The following is a 17,182-nucleotide window of genomic DNA, read 5'->3' on the forward strand; positions in this document are numbered from 1 at the left end:
TAGGCAGCTGTTTAAAGTGTCCCTTTACACACATATGTGGGAAACTGCACATATGCCTTCACTCGGTCAGCAATTGCTCAATAAACCATCAGTATTGCTAATGCCCCAAAAAAACTGAAGTGGATCTAAAACAGAGATGACCCTTGAATGGAAGATTTGCATGTCTTCTGTGTTTTGTACCCACTTCTGCTTTTGGCTACCAAATCATAAGCCAATTCTGATGGGACCATACAGGCCTTACAGCTGCTACTCAGACAGGATCCGTTGTGCGTCTCATTTTTCCTTACCTCTGACAGATCAGAAGAGGGGTCAAATAAATCATGATGTCAGCCAGGCCGAAAGGCAAAATAGTGGCCCAGTCATGAAGTGGGTAGGATGGGAACAGCATAAGAAGTCCACAGAGTGGACCTATGATATAGTGGTGAGGTAGAAGCAGCATGGGGAGACCACAGAGTGGCCAAATGACAGAGTTTGTAGGTGGTGGCAGCAACATGAGGAGACCCCAGAGTAGTACAAACGACAAGAGATTGTGGAGGTGGCAGCAGCATGACGAGGCCACAGAGTGGCAGGGAGACAAAGTGTGGAGGTGTCAGCAGCATGAGGAGGCCAGAGTATCACAACAACGAGAGATTGTGGAGGTGTCAGCAGCTTGAGGAGGCCACAGAGTAGTGCACAAAGTGTGGAGGTGTCAGCAGCATGATGAGATCAGAGTAGCATGACGATGAAAGATTGTGGTGGTGTCAGAAGCATGAGGAGGCCACAGAGTAGCACAACGACGAGAGATTGTGGAGGTGGCAGCAGCATGAGGAGGCCACAGAGTGGCATGATGACGAGAGATTGTTTAGTTGGCAGCAGTATGAGGAGGCCACCGAGAGGCACAATGACCGAGTCTGGAGGTGGCGGCAGCAGCAGCATCAGGAAAAGGCAACCGAGGGGAACAATGACAGAGTATGGATTTGGCAGCATCAGGAGAAGGCCACCGAATGGCACAATGACTAAGTATGGAGTTGGCAGCATCTGGAGAAGGCCACCGAGTGGCACAATGACTGAGTATGGAGTTGGCAGCATCTGGAGAAGGCCACCGAGTAGCAAAATGACTGAGTATGGAGTTGGCAGCATCTGGAGAAGGCCACCGAGTGGCACAATGACCGAGTATGGAGTTGGTAGCATCAGGAGAAGGCCATCGAGTGGCACAATGACCGAGTATGGAGTTGGCAGCATCAGGAGAAGGCCACCAAGTGGCGCAATGACAGAGTCTGGAGGTGGCAGCAGTATGAGGAGGCCAACGAGTGGCACAATGACCGAGGCTGGAGTTGTCAGCAGTATGAGGAGGCCATCAAGTGGCACAATGATCGAGCCTGCAGGTGGTGGCAGCAGCATCAGGAGAAGGCCACCGAGTGGCACAATGACCAAGTGTGGACTTGGCAGCATTAGAAGAAGGCCACCGAGTGGCACAATGACCGAGTCTGTAGTTCGCAGCAGTATGAGGAGGCCACCGAGTGGCACAATGACCGAGTCTGGATGTGGCAGCAGCAGCAGTATCAGGAGAAGGCCACCGAGTGGCACAATGACCGAAAATGGAGTTGGCAGCATCAGGAGAAGGCCACCGAGTGGCAAAATGACAGAGACTAATTAGGGAGCTTTCCACTTATTTTTCCATCCTGGTTATCAACACATGTGATGAATGGTAGATTTTCTACCAGGAACCGGAAGTGATGTTTTTCGTTCCTCTGTTAAAAGCACACCATCCTTATTCCCAGTAGCCATATATTCTTTTAAGCATTTTCCCATGTGTCAATATTTGCCCTAATTATTAGAGTATATAAGGTCAGGATGTACAACACACTCTTCCCCTGAGAAAGCACGGCGAAACGCATGTCGTGGTCAGGACAACACCGGTCAGTATCATTTTTATGCACTATTCTTGTAAGTACTGTTCATTTACATGCACTTTGCATTTTTTTTAGCTGTTTCTTTTTAGATAGATAGCCTTGGTCATCTATTTATTATTGCGTGATAGACAATGGTACTATACTATCTGGGATTTATACTATGTCCTTGTCTTCTTTGTTAATTTAGCAGGTGTGAGGTATCTATATCACAAGAAATTTAGCTACACAAGTTTTGCATCTGATTATGTATGACACTTGATATGTAGTCCTATTTGACTCCTGTGTTTGTTTGCTGCTTGGATTCTTTTTTAACCATTTTTGTATATGTGAGAAATAAAGTAATTATTTATATACAGTATGCTGTGTGTCTATATTTGGGGGTTGTGATCCATATCGGTTACCCACAGCAATTAATTTGTCAGGAGCTGTATAGGTTTTTGGTGTTGGTTTACCTGCAAGAATAGTGTGCTCTTTGTTTTTGCAGAGGTTTATTTACAGTATATTCTATAACAGTGGATTATCTGGCCCGGGAAGCTTCGGGGAAAACTCAGGCTGAAGCTATTTTTAATTGAGGCAGCAATATTACACAGGATTTGGAACAAAGAACATACGAGAAATAAAGGTGAATTTTAAAAATCTTTTACACAAGTGTTTGAAGATTTGGTGGAATAAGACCTCTATGGAGCAATACATAGTAAGAAATTTAATTCCACGTGTGAAGATTCCAAATGTTCTAAGAAATTAACATATTATCCATTATACACATTCCAGTGCGAACTTGGTGAAATCCTTGAGAGAGCGGTTGTGAAAGGGGCGATTAGCCTGAAGAAGCAGAAATGTTTACTAGTGGAGCATCTAACAGTGGCGACATTCTATATGTTGCCAAAAAGAAAAAAAGAATGAGAATATTCCACCTGGTCATCCTATTGTATCAGGTAGGAATAATATGTGTGAACCGATTTGCAAATTGGTTGATTATACTGTATATAAAAGTATATATATAAAATGTTCAGGGTAATCAGCGCCTGTATACCGTACTTACAAGCGCTCGTAGCAGAGAGGAGAGAGGAGGCAGCCCAGAGGACGGGCGCTGGCAGCGTGAGTCACTACGTCTTGCGCCCACGCCGCTTGCTTCATTCATAAAGTCGGCGGCGCAGGCACGTGACGTAGTGACTCACGCTGCCAGCACCCTTCCTCCCGGCCTGCCTCCTCCCTCCTCTCTGCTACGAGCGCTTGTAAGTAATACAGGCGCTGATTACCCTGAACTATATTAACAAAGCCTACAAATATAGATAAGATTATATACAGTGAGCCGGGCCCGTGTAGTAGAATACAGTCACTGCACGGGCCCCGCTGTCATTATAAAAGCAGATGCCGGCCCCCAGCCTCTCCTCCCTCTCAGCTCATACACCGCGGCACGGTATCGCGGCGCAGCGTATCATTGAAAATTCGGAAAAATGCTGAATTCGCCCCATAAGACGCACTGCTATTTTCCCCCCCTTTTGGGGGGAAAAGTGCGTCTTATAGGGCGAAAAATACGGTACACTATAAAAAAAATACTATAGCACTATATTAGCTAAATTGCAGTCTATATGTGTATTTTACGAATATTCGCTATATTGCTATAACTTCATTTTTTAGAATATGACGAATGTTCTAAAAAAAAAGTTATAGCAATTTAGCGAATATATTCGTTATTTAGAATATTTGTCTTTTTTTTTTTTTTATCTGTACTGTTATTCCACTTTGGCATACTCCTCACTGACAAGCGTCCCCGTCACCATGGGAACGCCTGTCGGTTAGAATATACCATCGGATCTGAGTTTTCATGATCTCAGGGGAAACTCAGATCCGATGGTATTTTCTAACCCATAGGCGTTCCCATGGTGACGAGGACGCTTTTCGGGGAGGAGTATGCGAACAACTGTACAGATTGGAAAAAAGGCAAATATTCTAAATAACGAATATATTCACTATATTGCTATATATTTGTTTTTTACAATATTCGTCATTTTTTTTCCATATGACTTGTTGGTTGTGGGTCAATGACTCATTGACCCACAAGAAAGAAGCAGGAAGGAATCATGTTTTCAGATGTTAAAAAATGACGAATATTCGATATAGCGAATATATAGCACTATATTCGAAATATTTGCGAATTAGCGAAGTTGCGATATTGGCGATTAATATTCGCTATTCGAATATTCGTGTTTAACACTATCACCCACCTCATGTGACAAGGAACATACCAAGGGGCGAAATGTTGCGAACAAGACCCAACTGTTCGGATAGTGCTGCAGTTATGAGGGAAGCAGATAATATCGGTAGCAGATTGCTTCGAGAAATTATGCTCTATATAGGAGGCCAAACAATGGGCTCTCTCTTTAGACAGGAAGAAATTAATATTTCCCCAAAAGGCAGTTTCAGATGGGAAAATAACAAAAAAAGATAAAAAAGGGAAGCCAGCAACTTTTGTGACAGGTTACAGAAAGGAATACGCGGAGATTTGTAATATCATACAGCGACATCTCCATGTATTAAACTTTGACCCGGAGTGGAAAGGGATAGTCAATGAGGGGGTTAAATGTGTGGCCCGCAGAGCCACAACCATAGGACAAAAATCAGCCCCAGTCTTTTCCAGGAACGATCAGCAACTCCACCTATAAAGGGAGCTACAAATGTGGTAGTAACAGATGTATCTGCTGTAAATACATGTCAGTGTGTCAACATGTGACATCTACTGTGAATGGCAAGAATTACACCATAAAACAATATCTGAACTAACACAGATTATGCCATTTATTGAATCACCTGCAGAGATTGTCTTCTACAACATGTAGGTTGCACTAAAAAACTAATAAAAAGCAGAATACGCAAACATTTATCAGATATAACCATATTATGAAACTCCCAATGTATCTGCAGCCACTTTGCCACTGTGCACAAAGGAGATACAAGAGAATTTTCTGTTCAGGGAGTGGAAAGGGTTACTCTTCCCATTAGAGGAGGAGATCACAAAAGAAAACTCCGAAGCCGGGAGGCATATTGGATGTTTGAATTAGGAAGTTGCTTTCCCACAGGTCTGAACAGAAAACACGATCTGGTTTTACAATATCGTTAAAAGAACTATTTTTATAGTTTTTCAGTACTTTATACATGTTGTTTTTTTCTTTTTGAAGCATTGGGTGTTGGATGTTGGTGTCTGATTAGTTCTCCTCCTCTTTTGAGCATGTGATGCCGAAGTTTTGATTACCTGGTGCACCACATGCTTAAAGAGAGGTGAACATTCACTTTTCTGTATGTCATGAGTATGGACCGAGATTGTGGAGTCCGAAACGCGTAAACATCTTGGATCTTGCATGCGATTCGTGTTTGGATAACAGTTTTTTATTGTTATTAATAAAACTGCAAGTTTTTATGGGAAGCTGGACCTCAAGTTTTTTCTTTGGATTACGTTTGTACACTGGACTGGGCCCGTGCTTCCGTGAAAGCAACAAGGTGAGAGCTGTTTTATATATATTTGGAACACATTATATATTAGTACAATATATCATCCAATGCCTTAACTTCTGAATCTTTGTGTAAGAATTTTGCATCGGTTGTATGGACCTCAATTATTTTTAGACAGAGAAAAACATTTATCACTGAAAATGTAAAACAATATTAACTTTTAAAAATTTGGTTTTGAAATTTGATGTAACAATTATAGGCATAGTTGAAGACTGAGAGAAGAAGGCTGCGCTCACCTGGATCCAAACTGAAAGCACAGGCGGTGCCAGGAACAAAGGATTGATCCAATAGAAAAAAGTTCACAAAGCCCAGAATACAGAAATATACTGTAAAATCCAGCTTTTATTGTTCCAAGATGTAAAATCCAAATCCAAATAGCAAAAAACGTCTACGCGTTTTGGGTCAGACAGCGACCCTTAATCATGATTAAGGGTCGCTGTCTGACCCGAAACGCGTAGCCTTTTTTTGCGATTTGAATTTGGATTTTACGTCTTGGAACAATAAAAGCTGGATTTTATATTTCTGTAAGCTGGGCTTTGTAAACTTTTTTCAATTGTAGGCATAGATATCAAGGTTGAAATGGGACATATAAGACATGCAAGAGCAGTAATTGTTACATCTTTACCCATCTTCCATTAGAATATTTATTCCGCAAATGTTAATGCAAAAACCATTATCAAAAATGGGTGTGTGTATTGGAGCCTAGTTTTCCATCTGTTGTGTGTGTACCACAAGCAGTGGCGCACCGACAGGGGTGGTTCAGCAGGTTTGGACCCCCCCTAGAACAACCAGCAAATATTATTAATTTTTTATTCCTTAGGGTCGCACTGCCGATCACCACAGGCGGCGCGGCCCTGGTTCTAGTTGCCGGTGGCGGTGGGGGGGGCAGTAGGAGATGATCACTTCCATTGTGGAAGCGCTCATCTCCATAGTCATCTGTATCGCCGTCCTCAGGACAGCGATACAGATGGCTGTGCTGCGGCGGGGCAGGGGAGGGAGAGGCGTCTCCCTTCACTGTTCTTCTAATACGCCGCAGGCACTGATGCCTACAGCCTATCAGAGGCCAGCTCAGGCGGCGCGATGACGTCATTATCATCGCGCTATAGGGGAGAGTGGCACTATGGGGCATTATTTGGGGGCATTATGGGGGAGAGGAGCACTATAGTGGCATCTGCTGGGGGCACTAAGAAGGGGCATTTTTTACTGGCATAATATGGGGGACACTACAGGGGAGAGAAGCACTATGAGGGCATTTACTGGGGCACTATATAGGGGTATTTTATACTGACATACATTATGGGGACATTAGCTCAACTGCGGGCACTAAGCGGAGTTATTTCATGTACTGTCATATTATAAGGAGAATTATTACTACTAGGCGGTATTATGGGGAGCATTACTACTACTACTGGGGGGCTATGAGGAACATGATTACTAGTATGGGCACTATAGGGGCATTATTACAACAAGTGTGCTCTGGCAGATAATTATTTCTATTGGTGGGATTTGAGGGAGGCACTCTGGCACAGTATCAGCTGGCTCAGTATCAGCTTAGCACAATTATTTTTGGGGGACATTAACCACTACACTATAGAGCTACATGTTAACCTGCACTAAAATAAGTCTTCTACTGAATAGAAAGACTCACTACATCAGAAATTACTATGAGGTTTTTCTGACACAATTTAGCATTCAGCTTTATAGCTGAGTGGATAAGGTCCTTGCCTCTAATGTCCATGGGGTTGGGAGTTCAAATCCCAGCATATACTTTTCAGAGATAGATGCTAAATTACATTTAAATACACTGACTCGCGCACACGCAGTGTTTGGCCGCGCATGCTCGCTCTAACACTAGTAGTCAGGAGTCAGGGCAGGCAGCGAGCAAGCAAAGTCTGTAATTAAAGTCCAAGGTCAGAGGCAGGCGGCAATCAAGCAAAGGTCGTTGAATTGAGAAGCAGAGTCTGATACACACTAAAGCATAAACCTCAAAACACCTTTACACAAGGAACTAGACTGGCTAGTGACCAAGATTGCTCAGGCACCTTCCTGGAGCAGGAAGTGCCTTTAAATACTTCCTACAAGCCAACCATAGGCTGGGGAGTAGTGATGAGCGGCAGGGGCAATATTCGCCGTGAATTGGTGAATTCGCGATCTCCAGTCATTATATTCTAGATTGCGAAAATCGGCAATGTAATATGAGCATATTGCGCGCGCAATACAGACATGGCAAGCTGCTAGAAGTTTCCTGAGACTAGAGAAAATGATTGGCAGCAACTTTCGTGACTGTAAGTATGACTATCAGCATACGGTGTGGTGAGGTTTTTTGCTATTTCCTAGGAAAAAGGAAGGTGTCCCACTAGGAATGGAAGACAGATAGGACTTCAGTGCATGCCTTTTCTGGTATTTTCAAGGAGGAGGAGCAGGAGGAAGGCAGTGACCCCTGGCTCCATGGCATGTTATTAGACTCAAAAGTCACCTCCACATCATCCTGCTGAGACTGAGAGGAGGAGAGAGTCATCTAATCCACTATCTCATCCTCCTTCTCCTCAATGATAATGTTGAGCCTTTTACGACACGAAGGAAAACTGCAGCTGACTACAAGTACTACTACTACTACTACTACTACTACTACTACTACTACTACGATAGTAGGTCATGCCACTATCCACATTCTAGCTCTGGGAGATCAAGGCCTGGCCCTGGGTCTTTTGTTTGGAACCCTTATGTACTCTTGACATTTTTGGGCCTAATGTATACTGTCAAACAACATATGAATTGCTTTTAAGTCTGTTTTCTGGAACATAAAGACCGAGAAGGGCAATAAAATGTCCTTCACTTTATACAAACACACTGAAGACACTTCTACTGACAGTTGACTTTGAAAATAATGCAGTATCAGCACCACTAATAGATTTAGGGCTATGGCCCTATGTGCGTTCAAATATGAAGAATGAGAAAAAAGGTTTTTCAGATTTCGGACTAGTATTTCACATTTTCACTCAGAGATTTAAAACACTACCCTCTGTATTGTAAGGTACACTTATATTGCTCCCCCCTGAGAGTTCAGATGCTTTCTATCCTCTGGATGGTAAACTGCTTGTTGTACAGTTTTGATCTTATTGCCCACCGCAAAAAAACAAAAACAAAAAAAATTAAAACCTTTTATTTCTAATTAAAATGTGAGAAAAAGAAATGGTTCTTCAGCAGCTGCAGTTTGTGTTATAAAGCAGTACTTGCAGCTAGAATGCACTGCCATGCACACCCACCCTCTGCTGATCATTTCTCTCTCCTTGGCTGACAGATTTCCCTGCCTCTCCCTATTCTACACATTTCTTCTTCTTTCTAGCCTTTCCCTTCACTGTCCCTGACACAGAATAGAAGCTTGATTGTGACTGTGCACGTTCCCTTTCTGTCAGAAACTCCATAGACCTAACCACCTTCATTCCCAGCCCAGCACAGAATGACGTTCTGCTCATCCTACTCGGACACCTCGCTGTCTGCTGCAGCACTGATTGGTTCATCGAGGCTGTCTGTCGGCCTGTGAGCAAATTAGAGCAAGTCTCCCCCCACTTCCTCTTAGGGTCATGAGAGCACCCTTCTTCTTCATCCCTCGTGGTTTTTCCCACCGACGTAAAATATGTAAGGGATCGCTCTCTCTCAGGGGTCGGCAATAACAGACTTCTCATCTAACAGGGGTTTTTAAAGCTCAAACAGTGCTTTATTTCTCACACCGCACATCACACTTCCAAGTTTGGTGTCACTTGGCAACATGAAGTCGCAACTTCACCTCACAACTTGTTACATCAACACAAAACAACAAACGTTTGCCCGGTTAGTCGTTTACTATACAGAGGTCTCCCTAACTCTTCTCCAGATTATTGTTCACACTGCGGTATTCATCTTTGGTTACGCAGCCTCCTACGGACCAGTGCAACCCACCAGTCCTCTTGCTGGAATCAGCGAAATACCTTGGGGTAATATGGTCCAGCAGTCCTCCTGCCTTTGACCGTGCAACACCTCTCTTCTTCAGGCGTCACTGGGTCCCCCCAAACTCAGGCTTCCCCAGCCTAGGCCCTCTCCAGGTCTGTTCAATGGGCCTCACTCCTCCTCTCACACTGAGGATTGCTTTATTATCGCACCTGACCTCACCTCAGATCCGGTGATCGTGGGGAAAACACAGCAAATCATAACATAGATCTCCTCTAATAGATAGGAGGCCTGTCACTGCCTCACATACCCTCCCCCTCTGTTCAAACCTGTGGGGTGAACACTTGCACCAACACCGGATGCTCGTGAGGGGGCATCCACATTACCTACAGTTTTCCCTTTGTTCTGCCACATCCAGGCCAGCAGAGCCCGGTTTTGTACCCGACCCCCAGTGTTTTATGGGAGTCAGTCTTCTGTTCAGGTACCTCACTGGCTGTTTACCCAGAGCAGACTTCGGGCCGTGAACCGCCTCTTCTGCTTTCTCAGTTGGAACTGGTTTCAACACATTCTCACCATGTGCGGCCACCAATGATTCCCGATCCCTTCCGTACTTGAGCCTGCTCACATCATGAACCCACCCAGGCGCTCCTTCATCAGCCTGATTCACCTCGTATGTCATGTTACCTTCGTCAACATTGCACATGAGCTCATAATCCATAGAACACTGTGCAAACTGCTTATCTGCATCTGGTTTGTGTGGTACACGCTCTAGCACTGCCACACTTTCCTGCACATTTACCACCTGTGTGCTACCAACATTATCAATCAGCATTTTCAAATTACATACATTTTTTCCAAAAGGCGAGCTGCTTCCCCGATCACAACCTGCAAAGGAAATAGGGTGTTATCATCATTGAATATTTTACAAGACCACCAAATTTTCATTATGCATTTCAAATAACTTCACGTGTTCATTCTGCACATCATCTGCACCATTGTGTTCAATGGTCATTTCACTTTAACCATAGTTTTCCATGTGCATTTCCCTTACAACATTATTTAACCCCTTAAGGACTTAGGGCGTACCGGTACATTCTGTGTAGTTTTGATCACTGCCGCACGACCGGCAGTGATCGGAACAGGGTGCCTGTTGAAATCATTCAGCAGGCATCCTGTGACAATGCCTAGGGGGGTCCTGTGAACCCCCCCGCATTGCCGATCACTACAAACCGCAGGTCAATTCAGACCTGCGGTTTTTAGCGCTTATGCAAGTTTCTGATCCCTGCGGTCCATGACCGCAGGGATCAGAAACCTCAAAGTGCCTATATTTTTGAAGGTTAACCCCCCCTGCAGCCCTCTGTGTTTTTGTGCCTGCGGGCGCAGTGGGGGGAGGATTGCAGGCGGTGCGGGAGGCGGGCGGGAGGCGTGCGGCAGTGTGGGGGGCGGGTGCGCGATCTTTCGCCCGCCCCCCGTTTACTTTCAGGATGGCCGAGCGGTTGAATCAGAGTGTCAGCTCATTGCTGACACTCCGATTCAAACGGCAGACATCTGTGCAGATGTCCGCCGTTTTAACCCCTTCCATGCTGCGGTCCGTAGGGGGGCTGCTGTGCCTTTGTAGCCCCCAGACAGGATTGGGTGACAGAGGGAGGGAGCCCTCCTCCCTCCCCTTCCCGTCTGCTCAGTTGTGGCAGACGGGGAAGGTTCCCATGGCAACAGTCCATGGTGCTGTCCATGGTGCTGAACAGATCTGTGCTAAAGGCAGAGATCTGTTCAGGCAAAGTGTGAGTGAAATACAGTGCAGTACACTATATAGTGTACTGTACTGTATTATACAGACATCAGACCCACTGGATCTTCAAGAACCAAGTGGGTTTGGGTAAAAAAAAAGTTTAAAAAGTAAAAAAAATAGTAAAAAAAAAAAAAAAAAAACATTTTTTCCCGATTAAAAAAAAAAATAATAATTCCCTACACATGTTATATATCACCGCGTCCGTAACGACCCGATATATATAAAACGGTCATGTTACATTTCCCGCACGATGAACGCCATAAAAAATTAAAAATAAAAACTATGATGAAATTGAAATTTTGCTCACCTTACTTCCAAAAAAAGGTAATAAAAGTGATATGTACGTCGTATGTACGCCAAAATAGTACCACTCAAACCGTCGTCTCATCCCGCAAAAAATGAGACCCTACCTAAGATAATCTCCCAAAAACTGAAAAAACTATGGCTCTCAGAATATGGAGACACTAAAACATGATTATTTTTTTTTGTTTCAAAAATTATATTATTGTGTAAAACTTACATAAATAAAAAAAGTATACATATTAGGTATCGCCACGTCCGTATCGACCAGCTCTACAAAAATATCACATGACCTAACCCCTCAGATGAACACCGTAAAAAATACAAAATAAAAACTGTGCTAAATATACAATTTTTTATCACCTTACATCACAAAAAGTGTAATAGCAAGCGATCAAAAAGTCACACGCACCCCAAAATAGTGCCAATAAAACCGTCATCTCATCCCGCAAAAATCATACCCTACCCAAGGTAATCGCCCAAGAACTGAAAAAATTATGGCTCTCAGGCTATGGAAACACTAAAACATGATTTTTTTTTATTCAAAAAAGAAATCATTGTGTAAAACTTACATAAATAGAAAAAGTATACATATTAGGTATCGCCGCATCCGTGACAACCTGATCTATAAAAATATCACATGATCTAACCTGTCAGATAAATGTTGTAAATAACAAAAAATAAAAACGGTGCCAAAACAGCTATTTCTTGTTATCTTGCCTCACAAAAAGTGTAATATAGAGCAACCAAAAATCATATGTACCCTAAACTAGTACCAAAAATACTGCCACCCTATCCCGTAGTTTCTAAAATGGGGCCACTTTTTCAAATGGGACATGGTGTAAAAAAAAACAGTCCAGCAAAATCTGCCTTCCAAAAACCGTATGGCATTCCTTTCCTTCTGCGCCCTGCCATGTGCCGGTACAGCTGTTTACGACCACATATGGGGTGTTTCTGTAAACTACAGAATCAGGGCCATAAATATTGAGTTTTGTTTGGCTGTTAACCCTTGCTTTGTTACTGGAAAAAATGGATTAAAATGGAAAATTTGCCCAAAAATTGAAATTCTGAAATTTCATCTCCATTTGCCAATAACTCTTGTGGAACACCTACAGGGTTAACTATGTTTGTAAAATCTGTTTTGAGTACCTGGTTTCTTAGATGGGGTCACTTTTATGGAGTTTCTACTCTAGGGGTGCATCAGGGGGGCATCAAATGGGACATGGTGTCAAAAAAAAACATTTTTTGTCACCTTACATCACAAAAAGTGTAATAGCAAGTGATCAAAAAGTCACACGCACCCCAAAAGAGTGCCAATGAAACCGTCATCTCATCCCGAAAAAATCATACCCTACCCAAGGTAATCGCCCAAAAACTGAAAAAATTATGGCATACTATGGAAACACTAAAACATGATTTTTTTTACATAAATAAAAAAAAGTATACATATTAGGTATCACCGCATCCATGACAACCTGTTCTACAAAAATATCACATGATCTAACCTGTCATATGAATGTTGTAAAAATACAAAAAATAAAAACGGTGCCAAAACAGCTATTTTTTGTTATCTTGCCTCACAAAAAGTGTAATATAGAGCAACCAAAAATCATATGTACCCTAAACTAGTACCAACAATACTGCCATCCTATCCCGTAATTTCTAAAATGGGGCCACTTTTTTGCAGTTTCTACTCTAGGGGTGCATCAGGGGGGCTTCAAATGGCACATGGTGTAAAAAAAAAACAGTCCAGCAAAATCTGCCTTCCAAAAACCGTATGGCATTCGTTTCCTTCTGCGCCCTGCCGTGTGTCCGTACAGTAGTTTACGACCACATATGGGGTGTTTCTGTAAACTACAGAATCAGGGTCATAAATATTGAGTTTGGTTTGGCTGTTAAACCTTGCTTTGTAACTGAAAAAAATATATTAAAATGGAAAATCTGCCAAAAAAGTGAAATTTTGAAAATTGTATCTCTATATTCCATTAATTCTTGTGGAACACCTAAAGGGTTAACGATGTTTGTAAAATCAGTTTTGAATACCTTGAGGGGTGTAGTTTCTAGAATGGGGTTTTGGGTGGTTTCTATTATGTAAGCCTCGCAAAGTGACTTCAGACCTGAACTGGTCTCTAAAAATTGGGTTTTTTTAAATTTCTGACAAATTTTAAGATTTGCTTCTAAACTTCTAAGCCTTGTAACATCCCAAAAAAAATAATAATATCATTCCCAAAATGATCCAAACATGAAGTAGACATATGGGGAATGTAAAGTAATAACTATTTTTGAAGGTATTACTATGTATTATAGAAGTAGAGAAATTGAAACTTGGAAATTTGCAATTAAAAAAAAAAAAAGGTAAATTTGGTATTTATTTATAAATAAAATATTATGTTTTTGACCCAATTTTAGCAGTGTCATGAAGTACAATATGTGACGAAAAAACTATCTCAGAACGGCCTGGGTAAGTCAAAGCGTTTTAAAGTTATCAGCACTTAAAGTGATACTGGTCAGATTTGCAAAAAGTGGGCAAGTCCTTAAGGTGAAATAGGGTCCTTAAGGGGTTAAAGGGACAGGTACAAGTGAAAAAAGTCAGAGGCTGGGCCCACAGGTACAGAGGGTACATGATGCAACACAGACAACGGTTCTTTCCCAGCAGTTGAGTTTACTGAACAATGTAGTGAACAAGAAGCTGAGAATATATAAAACAGATTGGTACACAGAGAATAAACCAACAGTAAATGAGCAGCCTAGCTACACTTGTATGTTCCTGGACGAGTTCCTCGTTGGGGTGCTCCTTAAATATTGTGCAATACTATTTGTAATCCACAGGGACATTATGTCTGTCTCTTGCAACTTTAATCCTTACTCTAGCTCCAAGCATATAACACCCTATGAGCAGCCAGAGAGATAGGAAGGTGTCAGCATATGAATCTCTTAGGGCTATGCATTAGCTTGCAGACCATACACTGGAATGTGGAGCGTTATTGTATATCTAAATGCCACTTCAACAGTGTGGTGCAATGTGATGCAGCAAAGCCGCACTTACAGTTCCTTGAGCAGGTTCTTGGTGCTTTTTCCTGGTCCACTCAAGAACTGGATCCTACAGACACGACACTCCTGGAGTCATCACTGCAAACCTCCCCTTCGTGCTATCGCCGGTCTCCATCTCAGCAGAGATGATTTCTTCTGATTTCCAGCAGCACCAAGCACAGCCTCCGTCTGCTCACTTCCAGCTTCTACAGGAACCTCCTCCCCTTACACAGGGAGAGTGTGATGCAATAAGTCATTTGCTAAGTGCAGTGTAAAACCTGCATATTCAGTTTGCTAACAGACTTATAAGGGTCCAAAACAGCCCATAAATTAGCTATTTACCAACTTTGCAAACTAAATAGGTTATTAGTATTTCTCTGATAGGCAGCTCCAATGTAGACTTTTATCATCTTATCCTTTGCTGACATCTACTAACCAAAGATGTTGCAGTAATTATACAATTTACAACATTGCAGAGTAATACATTTAAGATCCCTTGCCCCACATCCTTAGGTTCTGCAGGAGTTTCGTCACCTGCTGCATAAATGTCTCCTCTTCCCCACAACTCCCAGAACAAGGGGAAATCACAGCCCTACATTACGTCATGCATGATCCTTTTTACAACACCAAGTTCATAAGTCCCAGTTCCTACTGGAGTCTCACATTCAGTGAGAGCCACAGGATAGTCCTTTCTATCCCCATGTACTGTATGTCCATCACACTCACTTGTTTGTCCAACACATAGTCCCCAGCTAACAAGCTTGCATGTACCAGGCTCACCTGGCTCCCTGCGTCCAACAACGCTTGGACTGGACTTCAATTCGCCACGATGTCACACATTTTCAGCGCAGTCTCTAGTCCCGGTGTCTCAACATCTCCCGGCTCGGCACATAGTGACTGGCGCCGGCTCTCACCATAGTTCATGGCTTCTGAGGTAGTAGGGCACTGGTCAGTGCCAAACCTCCAGGGCCTTGCTTTCCTTCACACACACAATAACAGGAATGCTCTTACCCACAGACATCATGGGTTAAGCACCCCCTGGGGCCATAGGAACATCTCCACAGCAGTGATCATACTTCTCCTGGATGTTGGGAACCTCCAGCCCTTGGTTCCTGGTTACACAATCACATACAGGCTCCTCAATGCAGTGGTTGCCATGGGAAACGCCTTGGCCTTGAATACAGTTTTCTTTATCTGGCCGATGAGTCACACAGTTTGCTGAAGACTTCTCCTCAGATTACTCATCTGCATAATTTGAAGCACTTTCTCCATTCCACAACTGCCAAAAAAAGGGAAGTCTCTGACCAGCAAAAATTCTACCTCCAGGGTCTCACATTTCAAGATCTTCCACTGTATAGAGCCATAGTCCGTTACAAAGGTCAGAGACATCGTGGTATCTCTCTCTGGTCCCCTGTCCAGGAGGTTCAGTATCTCTGGCATAACCCAAGGCATTTGTTGGTGGGAATGTAGAATGACCCCCATCGGGATTCCCCCTATCACCAATTTTCAGGATCTTTCACACACTTTGTCAGATCTCCTGAACCAACGATCCTCCATTGCACAGTCCTCCAGATGGCACCACTCCCAGCAATACTTTGTTGCACCTTATGGGCTCGACCAGGCCGCAGCAACTTCCACATAGGATTTCATAGTGACCAAAAAAAAAGTTTTCTCCAAAGGTCAGTCTCTTTTACTTGGGCTTCTGGCCCTTTAAATCACTGCAATATTTCCTTGCAACACAGCAAAAGTGTCCAGATTTGCAACAGCAGCTTTATCCAGACATTGGGCTTCTGGCCCTTCAACCTTCAGCAGCACATGCTCTTTTGTCATGCCATCTCCCCTAGCAACACTTTGCCTTTTAGCATTGAAAAGCCCGCATCATGCACCATATGTAAGGGATCGCTCTCTCTCAGGGGTCAGCAATGACATACGTCTCATCAAACAGTGGGTTTTCAGCTCAAACGGGGCTTTATTTGTGACACCGCACATCACACTTCCAAGTTTGGCGTCACTCAGCACAAAGAAGTCGCAGCCTCACCTCACAATGTGTTACATCAACGCAAACCAACAAACCCCTACCCGGCTCACCTCTAGATCACTGTTCACACTGCGGTATTCTGACTTTACCCTTGTAGGAGGCTAAGAGATGGACCTAGATCCTCCCCTAGTTCAGTCTAGTATTAGCTGAAGAGAGACCAGCTACATACAGTACAGACCAAAAGTTTGGACACACCTTCTCATTCAAAGAGTTTTCTTTATTTTCATGACTATGAAGGCATCAAAACTATGAATAAACAAATGTGGAATTATATACATAACAAACAAGTGTGAAACAACTGAAAATATGTCATATTCTAGGTTCTTCAAAGTAGCCACCTTTTGCTTTGATTACTGCTTTGCACACTCTTGGCATTCTCTTGATGAGCTTCAAGAGGTAGTCCCCTGAAATGGTCTTCGAACAGTCTTAAAGGAGTTCCCAGAGATGATTAGCACTTGTTGGCCCTTTTGCCTTCACTCTGTGGTCCAGCTCACCCCAAACCATCTCGATTGGGTTCAGGTCCGGTGACTGTGGAGGCCAGGTCATCTGGCGCAGCACCCCATCACTCTCCTTCATGGTCAAATAGCCCTTACTTTCAAAGTTTTCCCAATTTTTCGGCTGACTGACTGACCTTCATTTCTTAAAGTAATGATGGCCACTCGTTTTTCTTTACTTAGCTGCTTTTTTCTTGCCATA

The sequence above is a fragment of the Bufo bufo genome, chromosome 1 (assembly GCF_905171765.1).
Source record: "Bufo bufo chromosome 1, aBufBuf1.1, whole genome shotgun sequence".
NCBI classification, from domain to species: domain Eukaryota; kingdom Metazoa; phylum Chordata; class Amphibia; order Anura; family Bufonidae; genus Bufo; species Bufo bufo.